General features: G+C 39.4%; 1 protein-coding gene across 1 annotated transcript in view; it reads right to left on the reverse strand.

Annotated features, from left to right (window-relative positions):
* Positions 1–18,682, reverse strand: part of LOC126082372 (protein FAM240B-like) — a 63,928-nt gene extending 45,246 nt beyond the window's left edge. Inside the window, exons 1-2 of the mRNA XM_049894914.1 lie at positions 18,537–18,682; positions 18,209–18,257 (exon numbers count right to left, since the gene is read on the reverse strand). The gene's annotated coding sequence lies outside the window, so the exon portion shown is untranslated. The remainder of the gene's footprint in view (positions 1–18,208; positions 18,258–18,536) is intronic.
* Positions 18,683–20,950: the final 2,268 nt, after the last annotated feature.

The following is a 20,950-nucleotide window of genomic DNA, read 5'->3' on the forward strand; positions in this document are numbered from 1 at the left end:
TGACTGGGACCCTCTCTCGTGATCTCTGTCAAAGCACTCAGTGGTGGTAGCTGGGCACCATCTAGTTGTACTGGACTCGTCTGGTCGAGGCCATGGTAGATGTTGTCCTTTAGTCCGTTGGACTAATCTTTCGCTTGTATCTTTGGTTTTCTTCATTCTTCCTTGCTCCTGAAGATGTGAGACCAGTGGAGTAACATACATGGCCACTCTCAGGCTTTTAAGACCTCAGATGCTACTCAACATGGTGAATTTTTTTTTTTTTGATAATGTTGTTGAGTTCCATTGGCTAGAATTTTGTTGAGGATTTTTGTTGAGGGACATTGGTCTGTTATTTATTTATTTGTGGTGTCTTTACTGGTTTTGGTATCAGGGTTATACTGGCTTCACGGAATGAGTTTGTGAGTGTTCCATCCTTTTCTATGCTCTGAAATACCTTTAGTAGTAGTGGTGTTAACTCTTCTCTGTAAGTTTGGTAGAATTATCCAGTGAAGCCATTGGGCCAGGGCTTTTTTTGTTGGGAGTTTTTTAATTACCTCTTCAATCACTTCTTTTGCGAATGGTTTATTTAGTTTTTTTCCCTCAGTTTGTGTTAGTTCAGGTAGTTGTTTCTAGAAATTTGTCCATTTTGTCTAGGTTTTCAAATTTGTTGGAGTACAGTTTTTCATAGTATTCTGTTACAATTCTTTTAGTTTCAGTTGGGTCTGTTGTGTTATCATCCACCTCATTTCTTATTCAGGTTATTTGCTTCCTCTCCTGTTTTTCTTTTGTCAGTTTGGCCAACGGTTTATCAATTTTGTTGATCTATTCAAAGAACCAGCTTTTGGTCTTGTTAACTCTTTCAATTGTTTTTCTATTCTTTTTTTTTAATTAAATTCTGCTCTCATTTTCATTATCTCCATTCTTGTGGAGCCCATGGGCTTCTTTTGCTGCTCTCTATTTGTTCAAGTTGTAGGGTTAATGTTTTGATTTTGGCCCTTTCTTCCTTTTGGATGTATGCATTTATTGCTATAAATTAATCTTTAAGCATGGCTTTTGCTGTGTCCCAAAGGCCCTGGTAGGATGTGTTTTCATTTGCATTTTATTCTGTGAATTTCTTTTATTCTGTCCTTGGTTTCTTCTATAATCCAGTAGTTTTTGAGCAAGGTGTTATTCAGATTCCTTTTTTTTTGTCTTGCTTTTTTAGTTACTGATTTCTACTTTTATGGTTTTTTGGTCACAGAAGATGCTTTGTAATATTTTGATGTTTTGGATTCTGTTAAGGCTTGCTTTATGGCCTAATATGTGGTCTATTCTGGAGAATGTTCCAATGTGCATTGGAAAAGAAAGTATACTTGGCTCCTGTTCAGTGGAGTGCTCTATATATGTCTATGAGATCAAGTTGGTTGATTGTGGCATTAAGATCTTGTTTTTATTGAGCTTCTTTCTGGATATCCTGTCCTTCATCAAAAGTGGTGTGTTGAAGTCTCCTACTATTATTGTGGAGCTGTCTATTTCTCTTTTCAGTGCTGTTAGAGTTTGTTTTATGTATTTTGGAGCCCTGTGCTTGGGTGCATAAATATTTATTATGGTCATGTCCTTCTGGTGTATTGGCCTTTTAATCATTATATACTGTCCTTCATTATCCTTTGTGGTGGATTTTGCTTTAAAGTCTATTTTGTAAGAAATTAATATTGCCACTCCTGTTCTTTTTTGATTGTTGTTTGCTTGATATATTTTTTCCATCCTTTGAGTTTTAGTTTGTGTCTTTGAGTCTTAAGTGTGCCTCTTGTAGGCAGCATATAGAGGGATTGTGTTTTGTTTATCCATTCTGCCACTCCCTGTCTCTTTATTGGTGCATTTAGTCCATTTACATCCAGCTTAATTATTGATAGGTCTGAATTTAGGGCTGTCATTTTGACATATTTATTTGTGTGTGTCTGTGTGTGTGTCTGTTTCACAGTTTCTTTGTTCCACTTAATTTTCTGTGTGGAGTCATTTTTCTTTATGTATTTTTTTCATATTTTTTATTGTTGATTTTGTATTTGTTTAGTCTTTATGTTTTTCTTCTTTTTTATTTTGATGTGTGGATTATTAGTTTCCTTTATGGTTACCTCAGTATTTACCTCTATTTTCCTAAGTTTAAATCAATCTTTTATTTCATAATATCACCTTGACTTCTTCTCCATATGAAAGTTCTATGACTACATTATTTAGTTCCTTTTTTCTTGTTTTAATGTTGTCATTATTTACATATTGATGTCTCCATTTCCCTATTTTCAGTTTAATTTATTTTTGTGACTTTCCTATGTGGGTTTGTATCTGGTTGCTCTATCCTGTGTTCTAGTCTTGGGTTGTTATCTAATGTTATTGATTTTCTAATCAGAGGACTCCCTTTAGCATTTCTTGTAATTTTGATTTGGTTTTTACAAATTCCCTTAACTTCATTTATCTGGCAATGCCTTAATTTTGCCATCATATTTGAGAGACAGTTTTGCTGGATAGATAATTCTTGGTTGGCAGTTTTTTTCCTTCAAGGCTTTATATATGTCATTCCATTGCCTTCTTGCCTTCATGGTTCCTGCTAAGTAGTCAGAGCTTGGTCTTATTGACTCTCCTTTGTAGGCGACTTTTTATCCCTAGGTGCTCTTAAAATTCTCTCTTTATCTTTGGTTTTGGCAAGTTTGATTATACTATGTCTTGTTGACTTTCTTTTGGGACCTACCCTGTGTGGGGTTTGATGAGCTTCTTGGATAGATATCTTCTCATCTTTCACAATATCAGGGAAGTTTTTTGCCAATAAATCTTCAACAATTCTCTGTGTATTGTCTATTATCCCCCCCAACCCCCGTTCTGGTACTCCAATCACTCATAGGTTATTCTTCTTGATACCAAACAAAAACCAAACCTGTTGCTGTTGAGTCGATTCCAACTCATAGCGACCCTGTAGAACAGAGTAGAACTGCCCCACAGTTTCCAAGGAGCGCCTGGTGGATTTGAACTGCTGACCTTTTGGTTAGCAGCCGTAGCGCTTAACTACAATGCCACAAGGGTTTCCCTTCTTGGTACAGTCCCACATAATTCTTAGGGTGTCCTTTGAATACTTTTATCTGATTTTTCCTCAAATAAATTGTTGTCAAGTGCTTTATCTTTCATCTCAGTAATTCTGACTTCCATTTCCTCAGTTCTGCTCCTATGACTTTCTATTGAGTTGTCTAATTCTGAAATTTTATTGTTAATCTTTTGGATTTCTATTTGCTCTCTATGGATTTTTGTAGCCTGTTAAATTTGTCATTATGCTCTTGTATAACTTTCTTAAGTTTCTCTGTTGCTTTGTCTGTGTGTTCCTTGGCTTGGTCTGCATTTTGCCTGATCCCTCCCTGATCTCTTGAAGAGCTCTGTGTATTAATCTTTTGAGTTCTACCTCTGGTAATTCCAAGACCTTCTCTTCCTCCAGGAGGTTTTATGCTGAGCAAGTTAGGGGGCTGATGGCTGCCGCTGAGTGCCTGGGTGGAAGGTGTGTCCCTCTTCCCTAGAGCATGTAGGTGGGTGTGTTTTGTAGCTGGACTTTGGGCACCCAATGCTGTTGGCTGTAATGACTGGGAGGCACCACTTATTCTCAGGCCCCTGTCATGGGTGGCTAGGTAAAGGGGGTGGAACCACCATTCCTCAGGCCCTTGATGTGGGTAGGTGAGGACCCTGCTTAATGGGCAGGGTGCTGTCAAATGTCAGGAGTCTGCCACTCCCCCTTAGGCGCTGCAGTTAAAGATAGGCTTCAGGTATATACCCTGTTGTACTATGCTAATGAGGGCCTGCACTGTTGAAATGGGCCCACAGAGGTCTAGGCAGGGATGAAAAGCATCCAAAGTCCATGGACCCCTTGTGCCTGAGCCTAGGCAAAGAGGCTGTGCCTGCCCTGAGGTCCCAGCTTAGGAGAGCTGGCAGGTTATTTTTTCCTGTTTGTTATTTCTTAATTTGTTCTGTCTCCAAGCCAGGAGAATGGCTCGGGATGCGTGACAGGTCCCACTCCTGGCCCAGGGAGTGCTGCAACCACTGAAGCTGGCCCAGTACTGGAGCAGAGCAGGGAGGGGGCAGGTGAATGGAGGGAGGTAATTCCCAGAAAGGGTTTTTCTGATCCTGTGTGGTAGGGTAGATGCTTACACTTAACTTTCACAGATCTAGCATTGCTTTCCCCTGGCTCTGCAGGCTTGAGCAGATTGTCCACTGCTCAGTTTCTCCTGGTGTGGAAAACATCCTGAGCGCTACTCCCTGCCTCAGCCAGTGTGCAGTGGCTGACCCAGCCTGCAAGGTGCCGGCCAGGTCAGGTCTGGCAAATCCTTGCTGCTTCTCTCTGCTACTCAATCTGACTCCTCAACTTTGTCTTTGATGTTCAGAATTTCTAGATTGTCATATATAATTGATTCACTTATTTTTTCAGGTCTTTGTTGTAAGAGGGACCACAGGAAGCACCTGACTACTCCGCCATACTGGCTCTGCCTCCACAGTTTCTGAATTTTTAAAGAAATCCATATATAAACTTAAAAAAAGTGGTCACTGATAAAGGTTAAACAGCTATTCTGGATAATGAAATGGAATAAATAATTATAATAAAAAAGGAAACTATGAGTGAAAATTTATGTCCTACGATAATATGTGAGAAGGCAAAAAAGGAACAGATGGAAGAAAGTAATTTTAAGCTTATATTAGAAGGAATTTATCCTGACCTAAGAAAATCTGGTCTTTAGACTGAATAAAATCATTGAGCCCCAGGGTTCAATGAATGAAAAACAAAAACAAACTCACCTTAGAAATATCCTGGGGAAATTCCTGAATTATGAGGACAAAGGAAAGCTCTGCTAAGATTCCAGAGAGAAAGAAGGGGTTAGAAAAGAGAAGAGACTCTGCCTAGTGTTGAACTGGGCATTAGAAGATAAGAAAGCCACATTTTAAGACCACTGCAGTAAATGGGCCAGGATTCAGGATTTCTATGTCTGTGAGGACATGCAGAGCCTCAGAGTGCACATGTTCACTGCCCTATCTGAAGAATATTCCGGAAGAGATCTTGCAAAAAAAAAAAAATGGCACTTGAATCAGAAAAGTAAAGCAGATGGGAAGTCAGCAAGGTGAAGAGGATGGGAAAAAATGATGAACAATGGATCTTGCCAACTGGGTGATAATGATAACAAACAACCAAAACTTAGTTGCCTTCCAGTCCATTCCAACTCATGGTGGCCCCATGTGTTACAGAGTAGAACAGCTCCATAAGCTTCTCTTGGCTGTAATCTTTATGGAAGCAGATCGTCAGGCCTTTCTTCCACAACGTCATTGGATGGGTTTGAATCGCCAATCTTTAGGTAAGCAGTCGAGCACAAATCATTTGCACCGCCCAGGTAAAAAATGACAAATAAGGATTGTTAAACCAGAAATGGCATATATCCTGAGGGAGAATCTAAGGAAAGTAAGAAACTGCAAATCTTAAGTTATCTGAGCAAAACCCAGAACTTGGTATGTATGGGAAAGAGGGAAACTGGGGGAGATAAAGCATTCTCAGCTCTTGGTGGAGGAGAGAGGAAGTGAGCAAGGAGAAGTGCTGTGAGGCCTTCAGGTCTACAAGAGAGGAGAGAAGAGGGAAGAAGGCAATTGAGAAGGGACGAGGAGAGGTAACTGCTTACCTCTTACCTGAGTGTGTGGCTTGTTAGGACTCAGTCAGTCTTCGCTGGCTGATGGAGGGGATGTCAGGGGTGAGGTGGTTAGGACTTTATTTTAACGAACCAAATGCTTCCTCTGCAGACCTGTGGACATGCTGGCTGGGCACCGCACCAGGTATGGGGATACAGAGTCCTGTCACCAGAATCGACATTCAGAGGGGGCAGCAGGCAGAACTGCAGTTGGTTCAGTTGATCAAACTGTTGTGACCAGAGGCTTGCAGGCACCTCAGGACTGATAGTTCAGCACTGGCTAATTCAGTGTTCATAGTGACTTTATAGAACACAACTACTGGGAGTAATAAGGGTCAACTGCATAGCTATAGGTGCAAATTCGTTGTTTCTCCTCACTCACATCATGACTGGCCAATTTATTAACTTGTGGTTCTCTGAAGTGCTCATGGGCCATCTCCTGAGAGTCTTACCCTCAGCCTCTTCCACATCAGGGTACTCTAAGGTAAATGCAAAGATGTGCTTGTGTTTAAGTTTTTATTTCTTGTAATTTTAAAGAAAGTTTCTGATTGCAAAAGTGATACATATACCTATAGTTTTAAAAATTTTATGGTTAAGTCTAATAAATCCTATAGCTGACCCTTTGTTTAAAGTATTCAAACTTGATTTCTTCTAAAAAAAAAAAAATCCTCCAAGGTACACAGTATCAGTCTTTTGAGCAGTTGACTAACTCACACTACATTTTCTAGTTGAATCCTTTTTCCCTTTATTTCTTAGCCCATTAAATGATTTATAAAATTATTATTTTTCTATTCTCTTCTGTTACGGCAATTGTTCTTATACTTGACCTTAGTTAATTTCTACAGTTAATCTATATTATATATTCAGCATAAGTAGAAGGTCAGCAAAAAAGAGGAAGGCCTTGATTTAGGAGACAATACTGGAGCAATTATTCCCTGACCTTGAACATAAAGAATGTGACCCAGTTGGTGCTGGACTTACAAGGAACAAGGACTCCCAAGAACTCACAAGGACACATCAACTGGGCCCTGAGGTATAAAGACAATAACTAGGACAATCTTTGAAAATACCTTTTAGGGAAACTTTCACATAAACTAATCAACAAAACACAAAAGACCTACACACTTTCCACTCTTAATCTTTTCTATTAGCATTTACTGAATAATAATATTTGTTGAACCAGTGAAGACTTTCCTGACTGACTTTACCGAAACTTGTAACAATGATTGTTAAGGAAGGTGGTTCAAAATGTAGAATCACTGTGATTTGGCAGTTTTTAGCCAAATTGTGAAAAGGTGAAACTTTCAATGATTTTACCCATTTGTAATGTTAATATATACTGATGATTCTGTAATATTCCTTGGACTTGGGCAGACAGGGCTCTGGCAGCACGCTTTTCGATTTCCCACTTTTGCCTATTCTGTAATATTCCCTGGACTTGGGCAGACATGGCTCTGGCAGCATGCTTGTCTGTTTCCTACTTTTGCCTCTTTGAACATATGCCAAATAAACCCTTTCTTTTTGCTTTACTATCACTTTGCAGTGATTCTACCCTAGAACAACCCGACTCATAGCGACCCTATAGGACAGAGTAGAACTGCCCATGGGGTTTCCAAGGAGCGCCTGGTGGATTCAAACTGCTGACCTTTTGGTTAGCAGCTGTAGCTCTTAACTACTAAGCTACCAGGGTTTCCAAAGAAAACTTAATGGACTCAAATATACCAATGATCATGAAAGTGGCACAGGATTAGGCAATGTTTCTTTCCGTTATTCATGAAGTCACCATGAGTTGGAGCTGACTCGACAACAACTAACAACAACCACCATCTCAAAAGAACTGGGTGTGGTAGCAGAAAAATGTCCCCCCACACAAAGATGTCCAAGTCCTAATCCCTGGAACCTGTGAATATGTTTCCTTACTTTGCAAAGGGGAATTAAGATTGCAGATGGAATTAAGGCTGATAATCAGCTGACCTTAAAACAGGGAGATGATCCTGGATTATTTGGAGGTGCCCAGTATAATCATACCATCTTTAAAAGCAGAAGAGAGATGCAGAAGAGGAGGTCAGAGTGATGCAATGCAAGAGGGACTCGACTTGCCCTTCCTTGCTTTGAAGATGGGAAGGGGACATGAGCCAAGGAATGCAAGTTGCCTCTAGAAGCAAGAAAATTTAAGAAAATGGATCCTACTCAGAGCCTGTAGAAAGGACCACAGCCCTGCTTTTGCACGTGTCAGATTTTGGATGTATAGTTAGAGAATAAACTTGTGTTGTTTAAGTCACCCAAGTTCATACTAATTTGTAATAGCAGCAATAGAAAACTAATACACTCTTTATATGCACCATCGCCCCCCTTGTTGAATTAAAAGAATAAGTCAGGTACTGAAAGATTAAAGGAGGATGTTTTTTGTCTATTTAAATTTCTTCCCATTCACCTGATGTAAAACTTTTAAACAAAACAATACATGGCAGAAGGGAGCAGGGCAAGAGGGTAAGAAAACACAATGTCGACTCCGAATTTTATCCATTAAAGTATGACGTGATAAATTCATTGAGGTATGGGGAAAAACCACAGAGAATAAAATGGACATATGGTTGAGTTCATATTTTAAAGGGAATTGAAATAGAAAATGTTTGCTTATCTTGGAAACTGTCATTTTCTCTCTCAGCTACCTCACACAAGTGTTGTTAAGCTGTTAAGCTCTTGTAGCCAATAAAAGGCTATGAGATAGATGGAGGCTCTCAGTATCGAAAGATAGGCCTCTGACAGCCCTTATCAACTTTGTCAGCATTAATCTCACAGTAATCAAGAATAAACCAGTCACCCTGGCTGAGACAGACCACTTTCATGTACATTGTAAATGCTAGCACAGGTGGGGGCTTGAAGGTGGTGTACACTTTGAAAGAATGATGCCCAATTTACATAAACAATAGTTCATGGAGAGATGTCCTCAAGGATTATTACTGTTTTCAGTTTAACCAGAGATAATAGGACTTTTTTGTGTGAAGTATATAAAGATAATTTTTAGTTATTATTTTTGAAAATTTGAGCAGATGCGATAACCAAGATCTAAAGCAGTGCTTTTCAACCTTGGCTGCATATTGAAATCACCTGGGGGGATTTCAAAAGTATAAATGGCCTGATATACAACATATTAATCAAACCAGGAGAAACCCAGGCATCACTATATTTTTAAAAACAACTTCTTTGAGGTATAGTTTGTTGTTGTTGCTGCTGTTGTTAGGTGCTGTTGAGTCGATTCCAACTCATGGTGACTCGGTACAACAGAATGAAACATTGCCTGATCCTGCGCCATCCTATTTGAGACCATTGTTACAACCACTGTGTCAACCCATCTTCTTTTTTTTTTTTTAATTTTTATTGTGCTTTAAGTGAAAGTTTACAAATCAAGTCAGTCTCTCATACAAAAATTTATACACACCTTGCTATGTACTCCTAATTGCTCTCCCCTTAATGAGACAGCACACTCATTCCCTCCACTCTCTCTTTTCTAGTCCGTTCGGCCAGCTTGACCCACTCCACCCTCCCATCTCCCTTCCAGACAGCAGATGCCAACATAGTCTCTTGCCTCTACTTGATTCAAGAAGCTCACTCTTCACCAGTATCATTTTCTATCCCACTGTCCAGTCCAATACCTGTCTGAAGAGTTGGCTTTGGGTCTCAGTCAGATCATTAAGTCTGGTCTTTTTAAGAGAATTTGGGGTCTGCATCCCACTGCTCTCCTGCTCCCTCAGGGGCTCTCCGTTGCGCTCCCTGTCAGGGCAGTCATCGGTTGTAGCCCGGCACCATCTAGTTCTTCTGGTCTCAGGCTGATGTAGTCTCTGGTTTATATGGCTCTTTCTGTCTCTTGGGCTCATAGTTACGTTGCGTCTTTGGGGTTCTTCATTCTCCTTTGCTCCAGGCGGATTGAGACACATTGATGCATCTTAGATGGCCACTTGCTAGCATTTAAGACCCCAGACACCATTCTCCAAAGTGAAATGCAGAATGTTTTCTTAATAGATTTTATTATGCCAATTGACTTAGATGTACCCTGAAACCACAGTCCTCAAACTCCCACCCCTGATACGCTGGCCTTAGAAGTGTTCAGTTTACTCAGGAGACTTCTTTGCTTTTGGTTTAGTACAGTTGTGCTGACCTCACCTGTATTGCGAGTTGTTTTTCCCTTCACCTAAAATAGTTCTTATCTACTATCTAATTAGTGAAAACCCCTTTCCTTCTCTCCCTCCCCCCCCCGCCCATAGTCATCAAAGAATATTTTCTTCTCTGTTTAAACTATTTCTCCAGTTCTTATAATAGTGGTCTTATACAATATTTGTCCTTTTGCAACTGACTAATTTCACTCAGCATAATGGCTTCCAGATTCCTCCATTTTATGGAATGTTTCACAGATTCATCATTGTTCTTCATCGACGTGTAGTATATTCCGTTGTGTGAATATACCATAATTTATTTATCCATTCATTCGTCTGGATGGGCACCTTGGTTGCTTACATCTTTTTGCTATTGTAAACAGTGCTGCCATGAACATGGGTGTGCATATACCTGTTCGTGTAAGGCTCTTATTTCTCTAGGATATATTCCAAGCAGTGGGATTGCTGGGTCATAAGATAGTTCTATTTCTAGCCTTTTAAGGAAACGCCAAATTGATTTCCAAAGTGGTTGTACCATTTTACATTCCCACCAGCAGTGTTTACGTGTTCCAGTCTCTCCACAACCTCTGCAACATTTATTATTTTGTGTTTTTGGATTAATGCCAGCCTCGTTGGAGTGCGATGGAATCTCATTGTAGCTTTGATTTGCATTTCTCTAACGGCTAATGATCATGAGCATTTCCTCATGTATCTGTTCACTGCCTGAATGTCTTCTTTAGTGAAGTGCCTGTTCATACCCTTTGTCCATTTTTTAACAGGGTTATTTGTCTTTTTGTAGTTGTTTTTGTAGTGTCATGCAGATTTTAGAGATCAGGTGCTGATTGGAAATGTCATAGCTAAAAACTTTTTCTCAGTCTGTAGGTAATCTTTTTACTCTTTTGGTGAAGTCTCTGGATGAACATATCAACCCATCTTCTTGAGGGTCCTTCTCCAGGGACTGGTCCCTCCTGATAACATGTCAAAAGTACATGAGACAGAAGTCTCACCATCATTCTGGCTGTTCTTCTTCCAAGACAGATTTGTTCATACTTCTGGCAGTCCATAGTATATTCAATATTCTTCGCCAACACCACAATTCAAAGTCATCAATGCTTTTGCAGTCTTCCTTATTCATTGTCCAGCTTTCACATGCATATGAGGTGACTGACAATCTTGTCAACACTTTATATTTCTTTTTTAATTATAGCCATTCTAGTGGGTGTGTAGTGGCATAGTTTGGTGGTTTTAGTTTTCATTTCTATAATGACTGTTGATGTAAAGCACCTTTTCTTATTACCATTTGTATGTCTTATTTGGTGAAGTATCAATTCAAACCTCTTTTGCCAATTTTTAAAATTGGGTTGTTTGACTTATTATTGAGTTGTAAAAGTTGTTTATATAGTCTGGATACAAGTCCTTTATCAAATATACAATTTGCAAATAGTTTCTCCCAGTCTGTGCCACATCTGTTTAGTTTTTAAATAGTGGCTTTGAAGTACAAAGTTTTAAATTTTGATTTTGTCCAATTTATTATTATTATTTTTTAATTTTTATGGATCTTCTTTTTGTGAGGTATCTAAGAACTCTTTGTCCAACCCAAGGTCACAAAGATTTTGTCATATGTTTTCTTTTTGACATTTTATAGCTTTACCTCTTACATTTAGGCTGATAGCGCATTTAGAATTAATATTTTGCATGGTATGAGATGAAAATCTAAATTTATCTTTTTGCATATGAGTGTCTAATCAGTCCACCACCATTTATTGAAAAGAAGATCCTTTCCCCATTGAATGTCTTTGGCACTTTTGTTAAAAATCACTTGACAATCTGGGCAGCTGAACAATTCTCTTCTGTAGGATTGATAAGCCTGTCCTTATTACGGAAACCCTGGTGGCTTAGTGGTTAGTGTTATGGCTATTAACCAAGAGGTCGGCAGTTTGAATCCTCCAGGTGCTCCTTGGAAACTCTATGGGGGCAGTTCTAGTCTATAGGATCACTATGAGTTGTTATTGACTCAATGGCAGTGGGTATCCTTATTACCACACTTTTTGGGTAGATTTATAGTAAGTTTTGAACCAATTTTGTTCTGCATTTGGTTTTAGAATCAGCTTGCCAATTTCTTACAAAACTTAGTTCATAGAGATTGCACTGAATCTATAAATTACTTTGGGGAGGATCTATAGATCATTTTAGGAAGGATTCCCATCTTAACAACACTAACTCTTCCAATCTGTGAATGTGGAATGTCTCCACTTATTTGGATCTCTAATTTCTCTCAGAAATGTTTTGTAGTTTTTATTTTTCAAGTCTTTACACTTGGTGGGTGGGTTTATACTTCTTTTATAAAAAATTTTCCTGGGTAGGTTATTCTTTTTGATGCTTTGTGAATGAAATTGTTTTCTGAATTTCGTTTTTTGAGTTGTTCATTGCTAGTATATAGAAATGCAATTAATTCTTTTAATATTGACCTTGTATCCTATGACCTTGCTAAACTAACTTATTATCTCAAGTAGATTTTTGTGGATTCCTTAGCATTTTCTATATGCAGGGTTATATTTTTCACCAATAAAGTTTTACTTCTTTCATTCCAATATGCATGCCTATTTATTTATTGTTCTTCTTTGATAAATCTGGCTAGAACCTCCAGTACAAAATTGAATAGAACTTGTGAGAGATGATATCTTTACTTTGTTCCCAGTCTTTAGGGGAAAACCATTCAATGTTTCATCATCAAGTAGGATTTTAGCTTCAGGTAGTTTGTAGGTACCCTTTATCAGATTGAGGAATTCTCTTCTATTCCTAGTTTGTTGACAGTTTTTTAATTTTTTTTTTAATCATAAGTAGATGTTGAATTTTTTCTAATGCTTTCTGTGAGTCTGTTGAGATGATTATGTAGTTTTTGTCTTTTATTTTAATTCACTTATGTATGTTAAACCAACCTTGCCTTTCTGGGATACATCTCTTTTTTATTTGCTGCTGGATTCAGTTTGCTAATTTTGTTAAGGCTTTTGCATCTATGTTCATGAGGAACATTAGTCTGTAGTTTTCCTTCCTAGTGATGCCTTTGCCTGGCTTCGATATTAGGGTAATACTGATCTCCTAGAATTAGTTAGGTAGTACTCCCTCTTCCTGTATTTTCTGGAAGGGTTTGTGAACGATTGGTATTTCTTCTTTAAATATTTTGATAGAATTTACGAATATAGTCATCTGAACTTGGACTTTCTTTTATAGGAATAACTTTCATTATTAATTAAATTTCTTTACTTATTATATATCTAACCAGGTTTCCTATTTCTTCTGAGGTCAGTTTTGTCATTTTGTGTATTTGTGCATTTGATTTAAGACACCCAACTTGTTGGCCTAAAGTTGTTCATAGTAGTCCCCTATAACCGTCATAATTTCTGTATGGTTGGTAGTGATGTCCTTTTCATTTCTGATGTTAGTAAATTGTGTCTTCCCTTTCTCTCTCTCTCTTTTTTACAGTCAGTCTAGCTGAAGTTTGTTAATTTTATTGATATTTTCAAAGAACCACCTTTCGCTAATTTCCCTTGTGATTTCTTCTTTGATCCCATGAGTTACTTAAAGGTGTGGTTTAATTTTTAAAAATTTGGGCATATTCCAATTTTTTTAACTTCTAATTTATTTTGTAGTCAAAGAATATACTTTGTAGGATTTCAGTCCTTTTAAATTTATTGAGACTTATTTTACAGCCCAGCATATGGTCTAAAACCCACAAAAATAGAGAATTTTTTATCTGTGCTTGAAAAGAAAAGTAATTCTGCTGTTGTTAGATACAGTGTTCTACAAATGTCAGGTCAAGTTTGTTGATAGTGTTGTTCGAATCTTCTATATCCTTGCTGATTTTTTTGTCTAGTTGTTCTATCAATCATTGTGATTAGAGTGTTGAAGTCTGCAACTGTTATGCCTAGTTCCCCTTTCAATGCTGTCAATTTTTTTTTTCATATATCTTTGGGCTCTGTTGTTAGGTACATATTCATTTATAATTGTATCTTACTGATAGATTAATCCTTTTATCATTATGAAATGTCCCTAATTATCTAGTAATATTTTGTTTTAAAGTTTATTTTGTTTTACATTAGGTAGCTACTCCAATTCTCTTATGGTTATCCCTTGCATGATGTATCTTTTTTCATCCTTTGATTTCCAACCTATTTTTGTCATTGAATCTGAAGTCTGTCTCTTCTAGATAGCACGTACTTGATTTTTTCTCTTATTTTCTTAGTCCAGTGTGTTTAGTCCATTCACACTGAATGTAATTATTGATATGGTTGGATTTACACTTGCCATTTTGGTATTTGTTTTCTAAATGGCTCATGGGATTTCTATTCCTCTGATCCTTCTCTACTGCCTTATTTTGTGTCAGATAAATATTTTCTAGTGTATCAGTTTAGTTTCTTTGATGTGTGTTTTTCTAGGGGTCTGGTTTTCACCAACTACCTTTCTGGTCTCCTGCTCATGTGTCCAACCTTGTGCATACTTGCATCCTTACACTTGCTTACATACTTCCAGAGCATCAGAGATACGTCTGAGCCCATTGGAGTCTGCAATGGCTGTTTCATTCCCTGGATCTCATTGTTACATTTCTTCCTAGTCTGCTAGTTTGCTGCTTGCCCCTAGTATGACTGCAGTCTGAATCTAGTTGTATTGTTGGTTTTCCTTGTTCCTTTGCAATCAAGATTGCTATTGTTTCCACCTATGCCTATGGGTTTGGTTTTTTTTCTAAGCTTCACTTCAAATCAAAGGAATCCCCTCTGGCAGTGAAGCTGTAGGCTTTCACCAAATGCCCTGCCCTTGTAGAACTACTGCAGTGACTGAGAGTGGAGGGAGGTGGGAGTAGTCCCAGGGAAGGGGGACACAGACTCCCCTAGTTCTTTCCTTAGGTTCAGAAGTCCTTCTTGAATAAATGCTTCCCAATCTGTCCTACATCTTTGGTTGATTTCCAGAGTTCTCAAAGGGTGGTTTTGGGCAATTTTGTCCAGTTTTATCACTGCTTTTTGTGAAGAGGATTTGCTGAGCACGTCACTCTTCCATTCCAGAACTTCTGACATCATTACTTTTAACACTCCCAAGATGATTTCTATATGGTGCTTGAACTGAGAATCACCATATTCAGAGAGAGCTACTCTAATTATTTGGCCATCAATGTTGGGCTGCTCTGATAAAGATCAGTTCACATTCAGAACCATCTGTCTCCAATGGGGACAAACAACCTTACCTTAAATTAGTGTTAATAATGTTTCTATGAGTAGGAATATCCTTATTAAACTTATCCCTAAAGAAATGACTAACGTTCCTAAACAGGAAATCGTAAGTATTTTATTTGCTGAGCATTTACTGGATGCTTCCTGTAAGATGCACCCTGAGCTAAGCAATGTACGTACATTGCTTCATGTAACCCTCACAATAATCCTAGGATGTGGTCACCATTATTATTTCTCTCTCTTTCACAAATGAGAAAAATTGATGCTCAAGTCACACAGTCATTGAGTCCCTTTCGTCAAATATGACTCCACGCCGTTTCATATAGTCACCTAACTGTATGTTAGAGCAGGATTCTCAGCCCTGGTTATACATCAGTACACCTGTGGAGCCTCAAAAATTTCTTTTCCTTGGCTCCATCTCCAGACAAATTTAATCAGAGCCTCTGTAGGATGGGCCCAGAAGCATGAGTAGACTTCAAAAGCTCCTCTAGTGATTCTAATGTGAATCCAATCTTTAGACCTACTACTTCAGAACCCTTAATTTATGATGAACTAAAGAATGCAAAAAACTACAATTTCAATTAAATAAACCTTTACATGCAGGGTCCTGAATGAAAAGTGAGGTAGGGGCTCTGTGAATACAAGCCCTGACACATGGTAAGAGCGCCATAAAGTCATCAGCATGCCCATCAGCACCATCAGCAGCAGCAGCGGCAGCATTATCAACATCAGCACCATCAGCATGACCATCCTGAAGTGGCATCAGTGGGTCAAAGGGTGTAGAAGAATGACTACAATTGAATGCACACTCCAAAGTGCTTCGTGAAAGGATTGTGCTAATTTATATCATTCATTCTCCTAGCTAAGCAGAACAGGGATTGCTTCAAGATCATTCCCAGCTAGGCTGGGGTCTGGTGCAGCTGGAAACGAGGTTGCTGAGTGGCCCTCTGGGGTCATTCTGTCCCTGACCACTATAATCACTTCAGTTTCTAGACAGGAAACAGGATTAACGTGCGTGTGGGGGAAAGAGATGCTCTCTCTGAGGCTCTGCTCTGCTTATATGGGCAGCTCATGTTCCTGGTACTCTGACAACTTGAATGACACATGGGTGCCTCAGTCAGTTATAGAATTTACACCCAGTCCCTGGGTGATACAAATGGTTAGCATGCTAGGCTGCTAACTAAAAGACTGGAGGTTTGAATCCACCCAGAGGCACTTCTGAAGAAAGGCCTGGCATCTACTTCTGATAAATCAGCCATTGAAATACCTATGGAGCATAGTTTTACTCTGACACACACGGGATTGCCATGAGTCAGAATCGAATTGATGGCAACTGGATAACTGGTTAATTCACTCTGACACACACGGGATTGCCATGAGTCAGAATCGAATTGATGGCAACTGGATAACTGGTTAATTCTAAAGTAAGAAGGTCTCAGTAATAATAATAATAACCTCAAAAATAAAAAAATAATGCATGCACTAGTGAAGGCTCCACGTGGGTAGGACTTTGTTTTCTTAACTGCCATATCCCTAACTGGCACTCTGTAATATTTGTTCGTGGCATGACAGGGGCATGAATTTGTAAGATAACGATAGATGCTCAGAGGATGGTCCTCATAACACAGGTGTATGCATCAGCCGGGAGACAGTGCAGGGCCCCACACACATCTGTGGAGCCACATCCCCTGTGGGTTCAATCTCCACACACATGAACTTCCACACTTCCTGAGGACACAAGCATTAGTTCTACAGCTGATGCAACCCTGGCCCCTACTCCAGAAAGGCCCAAGATCTCCCTCTCTCATTTGTTCCATTTGTCGTGCTCATGGTCCCTGCTGGTGATCTGGGCTGGGCAGATTAGATAGTGCCCAGGACACTGGTTCTGCTCTGTTAGCACCTGCAAGGACCCAGTCAGCGATGCGGGATAGAGAACAGCTATGATCAGTCCCTAACTCCCTCCTGGCCATCACCTCTAAATTGCCATGAGATCTCAGAAGCTGGACTTTACTGTTCTTGGAGCCCAACAGTGTTACTAGTGTGGCTCACTTAAGTCCCACTTGTTTATTTAGAGATTAAAGACAACTACCAGGGGAACTGGCTGGTCACAAAGTGAGCCTCAATAAACTCTGCAGGGAAGAATCCTGATGTCTGTTGTTGGGAATTCCCCTTTCTTCCTCCCTCCTACCTTCCCTTCCTCTCCTCTACCTCTCATCCAAAACGTGATTTCAGCTCCAACAATAATGGTTTAACAAAATGTTTAATGCAAGTGTTTTAAAGAGCTAATTTCAGTAGGGAAAAAGAGCATTGTCAGGGGCTGAGGCATGTAACTGATAATGGTAGTCTCTCTCACTTGCAAGTGTGCTATACCCAGAACAGGAATCTGCTATGATCTTTGCTTTGCCTGGCTTTATTATTATTATTACATTTTAATCATAATAGTAGTTTGGGAAAAAATCCAGTTACTACAGGAAAAAAAAAAATAACCAACCATTTTGGACAAACAAAATGTTTCTCCCATTAAACGGAAAATCCTTTTTCCCCCTAAACTTCCCCAGGCAACTTTCTCATCTGTGTAGTTTATGGAAACCCTGGTAGCGTAGTGGTTAAGTGCTAAAACTGCTAACCAAGAGGTCGGCAGTTCAAATCCACCCAGCGCTCCTTGGAAACTCTATGGGGCAGTTCTACTCTGTTCTATAGGGTCGCTATGAGTCAGAATCGACTCGGTGGCAGTGGGTTTAGTTTTTTTGGTTTGGCGAAGTTTATACCTATTTGGAAATGATGACAAAATATTGTATGTCCAGCTTCCCCTTTTTTATCTTTAAACCCATAAACTGTTCAGATTCTGAACTCAGGGAACGTGACTGGGATATCACGGGAGGGTTTCCTGGGTTGTATTGAGAACTCTTTCTACCCAGTGGACAATGTCTGTTCCCCAAACTCTGTGGAGAATGTCCACACCCATCCCCAGCACCCATCCACAGCAGTGACAATGTGTAAGGTCTAGCTGGGGGTTTTCTCTTGGGTTTTGGGGCTGACTTTTCCTTTATTACCTTTGCATTTCTCTTCTCGACAGCTTTTAAAAACTATTGAAATATGAGCCTGAAAATGATTGAGAACTCAAATATTTTCTCAATATATAATATAGCCCAAAGACTATAAATAAAATATATCTTACAGTTTCCCAGTAGATGCGGTATAGTGCCAAATGGATCAGAAAAAGAAGCCTGCAAAGAAAAAAATGCCTTTTTTTTTTATGATGGAAGTTCACAACATGAAATATACAAGTAGCAATTTGCATAGGCATAAAGCTAATCTTCAAAAAAATTAAAACTAAATCACATATCCTTTCATCACTTGTAGATTTTAGTTAATGTTGAAAGAGTTACAAAGTTTTATCAGTGAGAAAGAAAAGTGTAAAGTTGAAGGGAAACTGGTGAATGCATTGGAGTTTATTTTTAAAATTCTCTGGGGTCTCCCATTAGCTGAAAGACTTCTGACCTTACCTGATGTCGCAGCTCCAGACATTTTCCTACAGCCACTGCAGGGATGAAGTTGTCTTTCTCTCATCAGTGCATTTCAGGAAAGATTTCCAAGGAAGCTGTGTCCAAACAGACCCTGGGATCAAGGCATCAAGACACAGGATGGAGAAGAACAGGAGCCCAGATGCATTCCTCCCTCTGCCTGGACCTTACAAGAGATCAATGGGATAAGTTTGAGTGTCGCCCACAGCCCTTTGGACTAAGCCTGGGTCTGCTTCCAAACCCTTCTTTTGTAATTTGTAATAGGATGACCAAATGCCAATCTTAAGAGTGCTCAGGAAGAAGGATTTTGGAAAGGTCATGATTCATTTCCTTTAGTCTTTCTGTTCCTAAAATAGAAGAAATTAAATAAAAGCCACCCAATAGCTTTTCCTCTCCAGGCAACCACTCTCTTTCCATATAAACACAACCTCTGCTTGGCTTCCAATTTGTTGGCTCAGACGATTCCTAATCACAGATGCCATTAGTTGGTTGGAGTCACCTGGAAGTAACTGAATGCTGGGTGCTCTGCGGTGACAAATGGAGCAGGGACCTAAGGGCTTCATTGCTCTGAAAGCCCCTGGACACTTCCATCCCTCAGCTGCTCCATGAGTTCAGCACACTCCAGCTCCAGGGGCTGCCTTGGTTTTGGAAATACAGATTCCACCATGGACCAGTCCTGATGGAGGCTGTGAGGGTGGTCAAAAGTTGAGGTGAAACTGGCAGCTGTTGAGGTGTATAAGGAAGGCTGTAATGTGAGTGAAGGATGGAGACACTTGTAAAGGGAGTCATAGGGACACCCATTAACCCGTTGCCACCCAGTTGATTCCAACTCATAGCGACCCTATAGGACAGAGAAGAATTGCCCCCATGGGGTTTCCAAGGAGTGGCTGGTGGATTTGAACTGCTGATGTTCTGGTTAGCAGCCAAACTCTTAACCACTGTGCAACCACGGCTCCAGAAGCCATGGGAACACAGAAGCCATTTAAAGTCTTCACAATTAAAATGCAGTCTTCTTCGGTAATCCAGTATTTTTCTTGCTTTAATTTTTTCAGGTGAAGTTTAAGATGCTCATTGGCTCTTATCTGCCTTGGTGAAATTTCAGAGTTTAAAAATAGTGCTTATGAGTCGGAATTGACTCAATGGCAGCGGGTTGTTGGGTAATATAGACAGCAGTTGATAAATATTCATTTCTGGTCTCATGAGCTTAGATTTTTCATGTGGGTTAATGCAGAGAAAGTAGCAATGAGCTCACTGAGCTAAAGGACATTTCCTGGAATCCTTCCTCTACCACAAACTTTGGCAAGTTAAGTAACTTCAGTTCCTTCATTAACAAGAGCTCAATTCATATTTGTTGAATGAATGGATAAATAGCTGAATTGGGATGTGACAGTGGTTTGGACGTAAAATACATTAACTCCTGTGACCTACTGAGGGCCCTCTAGTCCCACTCTCAGAGTTCCTCATTAGGAATCAGAAGGTGGCTTGTTTGAAAAGAAACTGGAGCCAAGAGAGTTATCCACACCTCAGTAGGCAGGATGCACTGGCATTGCTCCACCAGGGCTAATATTGTTTCTGCTGGGCTCGGAACCTCCCTCTCCATGGATGGAAAACTCTCATGAGTCCCTGTTCTTTGCACTCTAGTCTTTGAGGTCCCAAGCTGATCATACTGGGATGATAAAGCAGTCCTTCTTCAGTTGGCATGGTGCCATTGTAGAATGAAAGAAAACGTCTTAGCTCTTTATATTAGTTTCAAGACCTGGTTTGAAAAATCTTTTAACCTTCATACTTGATTAATTTTACATTTTGGTACCTTGAAATAGCAAAATAGTCACATCATCATGACTTTTTGAAGCAGACTAACCTGACTTTGATCCCCACAATTTACCAGCCATTTGAAGTTGAGTAACTTCCTTATGTAGTATGAGGCTCAGTTTCCTTATCTTTTTAAAAAATATTTTATCATGTTTTAGGTAAAAGTTTATGCTGTAAATTGGGTTCACATTTAACAATTTTTATACAAATTTTTCTGTGACATTGGTTACAATTTTTACAATGTGTCAGCATTTTCATTATTTCCATTCTGTTTGTTCTGTTTCCATTGATGTAGTTTCCTTTCCTCTCCTTGCCTTGTCATCTTTGCTTTCGGGTAAATGTTGACCGTTTGGTCTCATAGAGTTGAGTGTTTAAGGGAGCACATTACTCACAGGTGATATTGTTTATTTTATAAGCCTATCCATTATTTAGCAGAAAAGTGACCTCTAGGAGTAGCTTCAGTGCCAAATTCAAAGGGTATCTTAGGGTGACAGTCTCAGGGGTTCCTTTTGGGAGCCTGGCCCTTTTCTGACCTTTGTACTTTGTTCTACATTTTTCTCCCATTCTATCTGGGGCCTTCTATT

This window comes from Elephas maximus, chromosome 9, assembly GCF_024166365.1.
Source record: "Elephas maximus indicus isolate mEleMax1 chromosome 9, mEleMax1 primary haplotype, whole genome shotgun sequence".
Taxonomy (NCBI): domain Eukaryota; kingdom Metazoa; phylum Chordata; class Mammalia; order Proboscidea; family Elephantidae; genus Elephas; species Elephas maximus.